This window comes from Arachis stenosperma, chromosome 9 (assembly GCF_014773155.1).
Source record: "Arachis stenosperma cultivar V10309 chromosome 9, arast.V10309.gnm1.PFL2, whole genome shotgun sequence".
Taxonomy (NCBI): domain Eukaryota; kingdom Viridiplantae; phylum Streptophyta; class Magnoliopsida; order Fabales; family Fabaceae; genus Arachis; species Arachis stenosperma.
This window is the reverse complement of record NC_080385.1, coordinates 33,666,050-33,678,306: the sequence shown is the minus strand read 5'-3', so window position 1 is coordinate 33,678,306 and position 12,257 is coordinate 33,666,050. Positions and strand designations below refer to the sequence as shown.

At 37.7% G+C, this 12,257-nt stretch overlaps 1 non-coding gene across 1 annotated transcript; it reads left to right on the top strand.

Annotated features, from left to right (window-relative positions):
- Positions 1-507: 507 nt before the first annotated feature.
- On the top strand, positions 508-615 carry LOC130952064 (small nucleolar RNA R71). The gene has a single exon (XR_009074245.1). It is a non-coding gene; the product is annotated as a small nucleolar RNA R71 (small nucleolar RNA).
- The last annotated feature ends 11,642 nt before the right edge of the window (positions 616-12,257 follow it).

Sequence of the window (12,257 nt, the reverse complement as noted above, 5' to 3'; positions counted from 1 at the left end):
AAACCTGTTTCTTCCACCATTATTATTATTGAAACCTTGTTGAGGTCTCTCTTGATTCTTCCATGAGAAATTTGGGTGATTTCTCCATGAAGAATTATAGGTGTTTCCATAGGGTTCTCCTAGGTAATTCACCTCTTCCATTGAAGGGTTCTCAGGATCATAAGCTTATTTTTCAGATGAAGCATCCTTAGTACTGCTTGGTGCATTTTTCATCCCAGACAGACTTTGAGAAATCAAATTGACTTGTTGAGTCAATATTTTGTTCTGAGCCAATATGGCATTCAGAGCATCAATCTCAAGAACTCCTTTCTTCTGGCTTGTCCCATTGTTCACAGGATTTCTTTCAGAAGTGTACATGAATTAGTTATTTGCAACCATCTCAATGAGCTCTTGAGCCTCTGTAGGCGTCTTCTTCAAATGAAGAGATCCTCCAGCAGAGCTATCCAAAGATATCTTGGATAGTTCAGAGAGACCATCATAGAAAATACCTATGATGCTCCATTCAGAAAGCATGTCAAATGGACATTTTCTGATTAATTGTTTGTATCTTTCCCAAGCTTCATAGAGGGATTCTCCATCCTTCTGTCTGAAGGTTTGGACTTCCACTCTAAGCTTACTCCATTTTTGAGGTGGAAAGAACTTTGCCAAGAAGGCATTGACTAGCTTTTCCCAAGAGTCTAGGCTATCTTTAGGTTGTGAGTCCAACCATATTCTAGCTCTGTCTCTTACAGCAAAAGGGAATAGCATCAGTCTGTAGACCTCAGGGTCAACCCCATTAGTCTTGACTGTGTCACAGATTTGCAAGAACTCAGTTAAAAACTGATGAGGATCTTCCATTGGAAGTCCATGGAACTTGCAATTCTGTTGCATTAGAGAAACTAATTGAGGCTTAAGCTCAAAGTTGTTTGCTCCAATGGCAGGGATAGAGATGCTTCTCCCATAGAAGTCGGGAGTAGGTGCAGTAAAGTCACCCAGCACCTTCCTTGCATTGTTGACATTGTTGTTGTTTTCGGCTGCCATGGGTTCTTCTTCTTTGAAGAATTCGGTCAGGTCCTCTGCAGAGAGTTGTGCCTTAGCTTCTCTTAGCTTTCGCTTCAAGGTCCTTTCAGGTTCAGGGTCAGCTTCAACAAGAATGCCTTTGTCTCTGCTCCTGCTCATATGAAAGAGAAGAGAACAAGAAAATGTGGAATCCTCTATGTCACAGTATAGAGATTCCTTGAGGTGTCAGAGGAAAAGAAAAATAGAAGAAAGAAGAAGGGGAAGAATTCGAACTTTAATTAGATGAAGTTCGAATTGTGCATTAAGAAGGAGTGATACTCCATAAATAGAAGGATGTGAGAAGGAGGGAGAGAATTTTCGAAAATTAATTAGAAAGATGTTAAAAACATTTTAAAAATTGATTGATAATTTTCGAAAATTCAAAGTAGAAAAGAAATCAAGTGATTTTTGAAAAAGATTTTGAAATTAGAAGTTAAAAAGATTTGATTGAAAACTTATTTTGAAAAAGATGTGATTAAAAAGATATGATTGAAAAGATTTGATTTGAAAACAATTTTAAAAAGATATGATTTGAAAACAATTTTAAAAAGATTTGATTTTGAAAATTAATGACTTGCCTAACAAGAAAAGATATGATTCAAACATTAAACCTTCCTCAACAGAAAAGGTAACAAACTTGAGATGTTCAATCAAATCATTAATTGTTAGTAAGTATCTTTGAAAAAGGAAAGAAATTAATTTTGAAAACATTTGATTGAAAAGATATGATATGAAAAGATTTGATTTTGAAAAACTTTGAAAACTTGAAAAAAATTGATTTGAAAACAAAATCTTCCCCCTAGCACCATCCTGGCGTTAAACGCCCAGAATGGTATCCATTCTGGCGTTTAACGCCCAAAATGCACCCTTTTTGGGCGTTAAACGCCCAACCAGGTACCCTGGCTGGCGTTTAAACGCCAGTCTGTCTTCTTCACTGGGCATTTTTGAATGCTCAGCTTTTTCTGTGTAATTCCTCTGCAGTATGTTCTGAATCTTCAATTCTTTGTATTATTGACTTGAAAAGACACAAATTGAAAATATTTTTGGATTTTTAATAATCAAAATGCAACAAGAATCAAATAACAATGCATGCAAGACACCAAACTTAGCAGTTTGTATACTACTGACACTATATGAGACACATAAACACTCAAGTCAAAAGAATTCAAAGATCAGAGTAAGAAACCATCAAGAATTACTTGAAGATCCTTAAGACACATGAATGAATGCATGCAATTGACACCAAACTTAAGATGAGACACTAGACTCAAGCAAGAAACATCAAATATTTTTTATTTTTATGATTTTGTAAATTTTTTTTGTGCTTTTCGAAAATTAAGTGAAAAAAAGATATCAAAATTCTTAATGAGAATTCCAGGAATCAGTGCAATGCTAGTCTAAGACTCCGGTCCAGGAATTAGACATGGCTTCACAGCCAGCCAAGCTTTCAAAGAAAGCTTCGGTCCAAAACACTAGACATGGCCAAAGGCCAGCCAAGCCTTAGCAGATCACTGCTCCAAAAGCAAGATTGATAAAAATCAACAAGCTTCTGTGATGATAAGTTGAAACCTCGGTCCAATAAGATTAGACATGGCTTCTCAGCCAGCCAGATTTCAACAAATCATCATGAAACTCTAGAATTCATCTTCAAGAATTTCGAAAAAAAATAAAATAAAATAAATACCTAATCTAAGCAACAAGATGAACCGTCAGTTGTCCATACACAAACAATCCCCGGCAACGGCGCCAAAAACTTGGTGCACGAAATTGTAATCACTACTTTGTCCATATTCGAATAATCCCCGGTAATGGCTCCAAAGACTTAGTGCTCAATACCATGGCATAAACACAACTTCGCACAACTAACCAGCAAGTGTACTGGGTCATCCAAGTAATACCTTACGTGAGTAAGGGTCGATCCCACGGAGATTGTTGCTATGAAGCAAGCTATGGTCACCTTGTAAATCTCAGTCAGGCAGACTCAAATGGGTATAGTGATAAACGAATAAAACATAAAGATAAAGATAGAGATACTTATGTATATCATTGGTGAGAGCTTCAGATAAGTGTATGAAGATGCCTTCCCTTCCGTCTCTCTGCTTTCCTTCTGTCTTCATCCAATCCTTCTTACTCCTTTCCATGGCAAGCTCGTGTAGGGTTTCACCGTTGTCAGTGGCTACCTCCCATCCTCTCAGTGAAAGCGATTGCATATGCTCTGTCACAGCATAGCGGAATTCAGCTGTCGGTTCTCGGTCAGGCCGGAATAAAATCCATTGATCCTTTTGCGTCTGTCACTAACGCCCCGCCTGCTAGGAGTTTGAAGCACGTCACAGTCATTCAATCATTGAATCCTACTCAGAATACCACAGACAAGGTTAGACCTTCCGAATTCTCTTGAATGCCGCCATCAGTTCTTGCCTATACCACGAAGATTCCGGTTAAAGAATCCAAGAGATATTCACTAAGCCTCAGATGCTTGTAGAACAAGAATGGTTGTCAGTCACCTTGTTCATAGGTGAGAATAGTGATGAGTGTCAATCATCACATTCATCAAGTTGAAGAACAAGTGATATCTTGGACAAAGAACAAGCGAAATTGAATAGAAGAACAATAGTAATTGCATTAATACTCGAGGTACAGCAGAGCTCCACACCTTAATCTATGGTGTGTAGAAACTCCACCGTTGAAAATACATAAGAACAAGGTCTAGGCATGGCCGAATGGCCAGCCTCCCAAATGATCTAAGATAGCATAAAACTCAAAGATAGCTACCAAGATGTCAAATACAATAGCAAAAGGTCCTACTTATAGAAAACTAGTAGCCTAAGGTGTACAAAGATGAGTAAATGACATAAAAATCCACTTCCGGGCCCACTTGGTGTGTGCTTGGGCTGAGCAATGAAGCATTTTCGTGTAGAGACTCTTCTTGGAGTTAAACGCCAGCTTTTATGCCAGTTTGGGCGTTTAACTCCCAATTAGGTGCCAGTTCCGGCGTTTAACGCTGGAATTTCTTGAGGTGACTTTGAACGCCGGTTTGGGCCATCAAATCTTGGGCAAAGTATGGACTATCATATATTGCTGGAAAGCCCAGGATGTCTACTTTCCAACGCCGTTGAGAGCGCGCCAATTGGGCTTCTGTAGCTCCAGAAAATCCACTTCGAGTGCAGGGAGGTCAGAATCCAACAGCATCTGCAGTCCTTTTGAGTCTCTAGATCAGATTTTTGCTCAGATCCCTCAATTTCAGCCAGAAAATACCTGAAATCACAGAAAAACACACAAACTCATAGTAAAGTCCAGAAAAGTGAATTTTAACTAAAAACTAATAAAAATATACTAAAAACTAACTAGATCATACTAAAAACATACCAAAAACAATGCCAAAAAGCGTACAAATTATCCGCTCATCAAGGAGCGGAGGAAGGGTGGATTGGTTAGGTGTTAATGTTAGGTTTAAAGTAAGTAAGTTTATGGTACCTAAGTCACCTATCCCTTTTATGGCTTCTGCTTAGAGTTTAAGTTTTATAACTGCATGTTGGAGTTCTAGGATTACCTCTGGTATTTCCAAGACCTTATATATTATATGCGTGGCACCTTTACCATGCTGAGAACCTCCGATTCTCACCATACTGTGTTGTTATTTTCAGATGCAGGTCGAGAGGCTCCTCGCTAGGCGTTTGGATTCCTGAAGCGGAGTAGTCCCTGGGTTATTTTGGGTTTTCAATTTGTATATATATGTACATATGTACTTAGCTTGTGATGCGTGAGCATCTTCTCTATCTTTTCCTAGTGAATTTGCACTTAAATTGTTGAGTTTAATTAAAAATTAATTATATTTTAGCCACTATGGATGCTATTTTGAGTTTTGTGCAATTTTATTTAGTTCAGGTAGCATTCGGCAGAATTTGATGGAGTTTCTACAGCACAAGAATCAAAGGAGATGGCTGCGAGGAGCGACGCGCACGTGTGCCTGACGCGTGCGCGTGATTTGGAAGTTTCCATGGCGACGCGTGCGCGTGATTTGGAAGTTTCCATGGCGACGCGTGCGCCTGACTGACGCGAACGAGTGAATTGAAGATTTACTCAGCAATGCGTGATAAACCACTATTTTATGGTTTATCTTGTGCTCAATTGAGTGGTTTTTATCAAGCATTTGCCCACTTATTCATATGATTTGCATGGTTTTACATTCTCCTCCCTGATTTTGTGCTATGATTGAAAGCATGTTTCTTTGGTCTTAATTTAGTTCATTTTAAATCCTCTCTTATTATCATTCGATGCCTTGATATGTGTGTTAAGTGATTTCAAGAATTACAGGCCAAGAATGGCTTAGAGGAAGAAAAGAGAGCATGCAAAAGTGGAAGGAATATAAGAAGTTGAAGGAACTGCAAAGCTGTCAGTCTGACCCTCTCGCACTAAAACCATTATAACATGAGCTACAGAGGTCCAAATGATGCGGTTCCACTTGTGTTGGAAAGCTAACATTCGGGGCTTCGATTTGATATATAATTTGCCATAGTGGCCGTACCGCTAGGTGACAGGAACGCGTGCTCCACGCGGACGCGTTGCAGTGACGAAAAACCAGCGTGGTAGATTTCATAACCAACGAATTATGGGCTGTTTCTGACCCAGTTTTTGGCTCAGAAGACACAGATTAGAGGCTATAAAGTGGGAAAGTCCATCCATTCATAACAGAGATTGATAATTCACTTTTCACAATTTAGATATAGTTTTTAGAGAGAGAGGTTCTCTCCTCTCTCTTAGGATTTAGGATTTAGATTTTTAGAATTAGGATTCCTCTCAGTTTATGGTTATTTCTCAATTTCAGGTTCAATGTTCTTCAATTTATATTTCTCTTCTACTTTTAGATACTCTAATACTTTTATCTGTTAATTACTTATGTTGCTCATTTGATTTATGAATCTTTCCATGTTAGGACTTAAATTTATGTTTAAATGCAATTTGAGGTATTTCAGATTTATGATTGTTTTATTCTATTTAAGATTGCTTTTAATTTAATTTAGATAATTTCTTCCCTTTGGCTCTGGTTAAGTAATTGGTGACGCTTGAGTTATCAAATAAAGCAGTGGTTGAAATTGGGAGTTGCTGATTAATTTGAGTTCCAATAACTCTAGCCTTTCCAAAGGAAAGACTGGGACTTGAGGATTAAATTAATTAGTCCACTTGACTTAACTAAATGGGATTAAAATCCAATTCTCATCACAATTGATAAGGATAGGACTTCCAGTTCTTATACCTTGCCAAGAGTTTTATTATTTATTTAAATTAATTCCTTACAATTTACTTTCTTGCCATTTACTATTCTTGCTTTTTATCTTATACATTAAAAACCCAAAGTTTTACCTTTTTCATAGCTAATAATAAGTCATAACTCCCTGCAATTCCTTGAGAAGATGACCCGAGGTTTAAATACTCGGTTATCAATTTTATTGGGTTTGCTTAAGTGACAAACAAAACGTTTGCAAGAAAGGACTTTTGTTGGTTTAGAAGCTATACTTGCAACGAGAATTTATTCTGAATTCTAGACCACACAAAAGTTCTCTCTTCAAAATGGCGCCGTTGTCGGGGAATTGCAAACGTGTGCCTTATTATTGGTTATTGTAAATATTTTTCAAAAAAAAAAATAATTTCATATTTTTATTTTAAAATTTTATCTTATCTTATCTTATTTTAAAATCAAATTTCAAAATTTAAATCTTTTTCAAAAAAAATCATATCTTTTTCAAAACCCTATCTTATCTTATTTCAAAAATCATATCTTTTTCAAAATATTTTTCTTATCTTTCTCTTTTTCTTATCTTTTTCAAAATATTTTCTTTTTGTTAGTTTTTGTTTTTATTTTCTCCTACTACTATGAATTCTCACCCTTCTGGCTTCAAGTTTGATTCCAATGTTGTTGTTAGGAATGGACACTATAATGATAACAAGAATATGCATCAAGGTCAAAGCAATCGAAGATGGACGGAGCCAAGAGGATCTGATCAACCCTTTAGGCAACAACACCTTCCAAGATATCATGGACGAAGACCACTCTACAATGCATACCAAAATAATAGATATCCTTAACACAGCTTCGGACCACCATACTCACAAGCCCCTTTCCACCATTCTCCTCCATCTGACCCTAACCCATATCCACCATACCAACCATCCTATGAACCGTATGAACCATATATCGAACCACCCAAATTCCACCCCAATTACTCCCAAGAACCACCACCTCAATATACACCATCTCCATATCCATCAATCCAAGAGCACTATGATCCTACTTATGATAGCCAAGCGCAACAAGAATCAAGGGATCATTTCAAGGAATCAGTGGATCAATTTCATGCAACCCTTCATCAATTGAACCAAGCGATAAATCAATTAGCTTTCCGACTTTCGGACACTCAAGGGACCCCCATGGCTTCATGTGGACAATCTAATGAAGAACGTAGCATGAAGGAGAAGTTAGAAACTCTAGTGGACAGTGAGCAGCACGATTTTGTACTGGAACAATTGGAAGAAGCTACGCCCACCATTGAAGAGGAAGAAGTGGTTGAAGACTTAGGAGATGCAGAACCTCCATGGGAAATTTAAGTCATAGAGCCTCCTTTAAAGACGTTTGAAATTGATTTCGAGGAGGGTGTACAACCTCCAAGGCGTCTTATGGTTGAAGACTTTGAATGGGATGATCAAGAGATGGATTCAATCATTGATGAATTCTTATCTACATTTGAATCCTCTTCCATTGGACTTGATATGGAGTTTAAAGAAGAAGAAGCACAACCTCCCATACCCTTGGTAAACAATGAAGAAGAAATTGAATTGGAAGAAAGCCACCAAGAGGAAGAGGTTGAAATTGAAGAAGCTTACAAAGAGGTGGAAGTTGTCAGAGAAGATCACAAGGGAGTGGAGCTTGCAAATTCATTAGAAATATCTCTCCCAAGACCATTACCGTCCAACACAATGTTCAAGTGGGTAAAATTCCTATCCTTATCCTTTACTTTCCCACTTGAATATGGGCTACTAGAGACGGATGGTCAGCTTAGAGCTCTTTGTGGCATTAAGAGTAAGAGGAAGATGGTCAGTGGTAAGAATTGTCCTGCAAAGTTCATTATGGTTAGAAGCTTTAAGTTTAAACGCAAGGTTGGTATAGAGCTCAGTTGAATGGGTCTAAGAAGTTATTTGGCAGCTCCCCTGAGGATTCTAGAAAGTTATTTGACAGCTCTCCTGAGGATTCAGACTGCTTGCCACCCGGATGGAATCATGATAATCAACTTGAAGATGGGTGTAGAAACAAGATTTGGGATCCAGGAATATATGAGGATCAACTTTGGGAGCTCAAAGCTTGTGGAGAACTTCATCAACGCTTGGTAAATTTACTTGGTATTGATAGAGCTTATTGGAAGTCCAAGCATTAGTGGAAGTTTCAGGATGAGTTCAAGCATAAGCCACCATAACAGGGAGCTCACCAAATGTCCAACTTAAGGACTTTAACTAAAAGTGCTAGGTGGGAGACAACCCACCATGGTATAATCGTCCCTTTTCGGTTTTAATTCTAGTCTATTTTGTTTGTTTTTGAATTTTTATTGAACCTGGAATTTCGCATAACATTCATATTAGCATTGCATTCGCATACTGCATCAAAAAAAAATGCACGCGACGCGGCAGCGTCGCTGACGTGTCCGCGTCACCAGTGCATTGGAAAGAAAAGAAAAGTAAACAGAGAGTCACGTGAGAGCGTGGCTGGAGGCGTGCCTTTGGCACAACTCATCCCACGCGACCGCGTCGTTGACGCGTCCGCGTCTCATGGGAAAAATTCCTCCCACGTGTCCGTGTCACTCATGCGGACGCGTGACCTGAAATTCAACGTAAGAAAGGGTGCACGACAGAAAGTTGTGCTGGAGTGGTGCTGGATTGGTGCTGAACGTGCAAGCCTTACCACGCGGACGCATGGCTGACGCGTCCGCGTCACATTCCTATAATGGCCACTCACGCGATCCCGTCAACCACGCGACCGCGTCGCCTAGGAATTTGGCAATGATGAATTTTGAACAGAGAGTTGTGCGAGCGCGAGGCTGCCCTCACGCCAATAGCACAAAATGCGTCACGCGTCCGCGTGACCGACGCGACCGCGTCGATTAATTTAAGCGCAAGTCGTGCGACCGCGTCCGCGACGCGTCCGCGTCGCGTGCGCCGCATAGCTTTCCCTAAATTGCCAAAATATCTTATCTCTTTTTCCCCAATCCTAATTTTTACTTCTCCCTTCTTATTTCTTTCTTCTTATTTCTTTCTTCCTCCTTTCTTACTTTCTTTTTCTTTTCCATTGGTGTTAAATTTTCTTATTCAGCTGTTGTATCTTTTCTAGTATTATCTTGGTGCTTAGTGACTTGTTTTATTCTTGTTAGGTAATATTAATTAAATCAATGTCTATCTTTTATACCTGTATTACTTTTGCATTGACATGAATTTATATTATCTCTCTTTACCCACTCTCTTTCCCATTGTTGCAATTTTTGCACTTTTGATTTGCCATGTGCCCCTACTGTTTTCTCACTTGCATGTTGTAGCTACCATGTAATTGAGACCCTTATTATCTGGCATTCACACCCATATTTTATTTATTTTCTCATCCTTATTTTTGGGTTACTTTCCTTTCTTTTTCTCTTCTTTCAGGATGGCCACCACGAAGAGTGAGAAAAAGCTTCTTAATGGGGAGACAGGCAAGTCACTCTGCATAATCTATAGAGAAAGACATCAGTTGGAGCAGCCCGTCCACTTGTACATCTTAGCATGCACCGAGGACGGTGCAATCTTTAAGTGTGGGGAGGTCGATACCGATCTCCATGGTTAGCTATTTTCTTCTTTTCGACACCATTGTTTCATTTGTAGTTCATTGTTGCATTTGCATGTTGCATTGCATGTTTGTTTGATTTTATGCATTTAGCTTGCTTGCTTAAAGTAATAAGTTTCTTTTTAAGATCCTATTTTTGAAAAAAAAATTCACTAATTCAAAAAAAAAAAGAAAAAAAGAAAAAAAAGAAAAAGAAAAAAAAAAGAAGAAAAAAAAAAGAAATTCATTAAGTAATTAAATAAGGGGACAAAAATTATCCCAATGCAAAAATTAAAGAATCAATGCACATGGGATAAAATCAAAAATAAAATTGGTGCATGAGTATGTAACACACAAGTGGGAAAATTGGGCAGCTAGGCAAGATTTCTAGATTATATAGAGTATGTATATGTTAGGTGACATCTTAGACTAATCAAGGGTTCAATTATTAGCTCACTTAGCCTTATATATATACCCTTACCCTTACCTTAGCCCCATTACAACCTTGAAAAAGACCTCATGATGTTTGCATTGCTACATTAAATATTTGTTGATTGGTTAGATGAAAAATAAAGTTTAGAAAGCATGATTAGAGAAGAATAGAGTGATTAACCCTAGACACTTGAGAGATTAGAGTGATATACACTACTAGTGAGGGTTCAATGCTTGATTCTATGTTCCCTACTTTCATGAGCTATCTTCTTACAAGTTTACTTGTCTTTTATTGTGTAATTTGAATTAGTAGAATTTGATTCATATTTGTCTTGGAGAACTTATTTGCTTTTAACCAAGTAAGTACAAACATTTTGCATGTAGTTGCATTCACATAGATAGGTTGCATTGCATACTCTCTATCATTCATCTTCACTCCTTTATAACTTCTCTTGAGCTTAGCATGAGGACATGCTAATGTTTAAGTGTGGGAAGGTTGATAAACCACTATTTTATGGTTTATCTTGTGCTCAATTGAGTGGTTTTTATCAAGCCTTTATCCACTTATTCATATGATTTGCATGGTTTTACATTCTCCTTCCTGATTTTGTGCTATGATTGAAAGCATATTTCTTTGGTCTTAATTTAGTTCATTTTAAATCCTTTCTTATTATCAGTCGATGCCTTGATATGTGTGTTAAGTGATTTCAAGAATTACAGGGCAAGAATGGCTTAGATGATGAAAAGGGAGCATGCAAAAGTGGAAGGAATACAAGAAGTTGAAGGAACTGCAAAGTTGTCAGCCTGATCCTCTCGCACTAAAACCGTTATAACATGAGCTACAGAGGTCCAAATGATGCGGTTCCACTTGTGTTGAAAAGCTAACGTTTGGGGCTTCGATTTGATATATAATTTGCCATAGTGACCATACTGCTAGGCGATGTGAACGCGTGCTCCACACAGATGTGTCGCAGTGACGAAAAACCAGCGTGACAGATTTCATAACCAGTGAATTCTGGGCTGTTTCTGACCCAGTTTTCGGCCCAGAAGACACAGATTAGAGACTATAAAGTGGGGGAGTCCATCCATTCATAACAGAGATTGATAATTCACTTTTCACAATTTAGATGTAGTTTTTAGAGAGAGAGGTTATCTCCTCTCTCTTAGGATTTAGGATTTAGATTTTTAGAATTAGGATTTCTCTCAGTTTATGGTTATTTCTCAATTTCAGGTTCAATGTTCTTCAATTTATATGTCTCTTCTACTTTTAGATACTCTAATACTTTTATCTATTAATTACTTATGTTGCCCATTTGATTTATGAATCTTTCCATGTTAGGACTTAAATTTATGTTTAAATGCAATTTGAGGTATTTCAGATTTATGATTGTTTTATTCTATTTAAGATTGCTTTTAATTTAATTTAGATAATTTCTTCCCTTTGGCTCTGGTTAAGTAATTGGTGACGCTTGAGTTACCAAATAAAGCAGTGGTTGAAATTGGGAGTTGCTGATTAATTTGAGTTCCAATAACTCTAGCCTTTCCAAAGGAAAGACTGGGACTTGAGGATTAAATTAATTAGTCCACTTGACTTAACTAAATGGGATTAAAATCCAATTCTCATCACAATTGATAAGGATAGGACTTCCAGTTCTTATACCTTGCCAAGAGTTTTATTATTTATTTAAATTAATTCCTTACAATTTACTTTCTTGCCATTTACTATTCTTGCTTTTTATCTTATACACTAAAACTCAAAATTTTACCTTTTTCATAGCTAATAATAAGTCATACCTCCCTGCAATTCCTTGAGAAGACGACCCGAGGTTTAAATACTCGGTTATCAATTTTATTGGGTTTGCTTAAGTGACAAACAAAACGTTTGCAAGAAAGGACTTTTGTTGGTTTAGAAGCTATACTTGCAACGGGAATTTATTCTGAATTCTAG